This window comes from Temnothorax nylanderi, unplaced genomic scaffold (assembly GCF_030848795.1).
Source record: "Temnothorax nylanderi isolate EJ_2023f unplaced genomic scaffold, tnyl_v1.0 TNYL_tig0525_pilon, whole genome shotgun sequence".
Lineage (NCBI taxonomy): Eukaryota > Metazoa > Arthropoda > Insecta > Hymenoptera > Formicidae > Temnothorax > Temnothorax nylanderi.
In genome coordinates this window covers 100,600-101,755 of record NW_027249587.1, presented here as the reverse complement: position 1 = coordinate 101,755, position 1,156 = coordinate 100,600, and positions in this window count along the sequence as shown.

Genomic DNA, 1,156 nt, shown 5'->3' with positions numbered 1-1,156 from the left:
AATCCGGATAAGATATTTAAAATATTGTTTACATAATGATATTGTTCCAAAACATCTTCAACGTTTTTGTAATTTCACTCCGGTTTTCTCACACTATTACGCTAAAAAGAGATTTAATGCTCTGACTTCTAATTTCATTACCCGTTTGATCAAAATTGAACTTAATGATGCTTATAGATCGGTTAACCAATCGCGGGGAAAGATTTTCCATCTCGCGAGGCTCATTTCTTGGCGTGTCGATGAGACTGTTGAGTCTCCTCGCGAGTTATTCTGCTTATACACCGTTTTATTTTCCGCGTTGCTCGGCCCTTTGATATCGATCATTTGGTCGATGTTTCCGACAATTCTAATCGGTAAACTTACCATATGGCAGTTTGAACGCGTAATAATGTAGGATAAATAATTTATTTTGTTATTGCTGAGGATGGCTCGAATGGAGCCGAAACGTTCGGACTAATGTATTTAGATGAATAAATCTACTGATTGATATCACGCACCAAAATCTGCGTTCGACCCTAATAGCCCTGTCATATTCTGTGTTAAATAATTTATTCCTTCCTCTCTTCTCTCCTTATAGAAATATCAATATTACAGCTTAAATTATATAATGTGTGAAACTGAAGCGTTGATATTACATTGCATGCTCTATTAATCTTTAGAAGGTGTTGATTAAAGGACCAGAAATGCAACTGCAGGAGTCAAAGCTGGAGCTAAATGCACATCAAAGGTACCAATACAAGTTTACGTACGGAAAATCTCTTTGGCGTTTGCCAGACGATAGGTAAATAGCGAGATAAAATTAAAGTAAATCCACCATATAAGGCTGAATATTGCGTGATATTCTCACGGGATTTCATTTAAATTTTGTTTTGCAAATAACTTATACGTTTTAAGATATTAAGATAAGTATACATTACTCTTGTATTTAGTACTTTAATTTATGTATACTAATGTATATATTACTTTTACCTTTTTTGTTTGTATAAAACAATAAAAGTAATATTCGTATATTGAGAATATTTTTTCAATAAATAGAATCAGCGCTACATTTAATATTAGCAATTTTATCTTAAACGCGAGAGAATGCATTTATCTATCAATAGATTACTTCGCAGTAACGAGATTGAGAATTTCTTTATCAAAGGAATGCAATTTT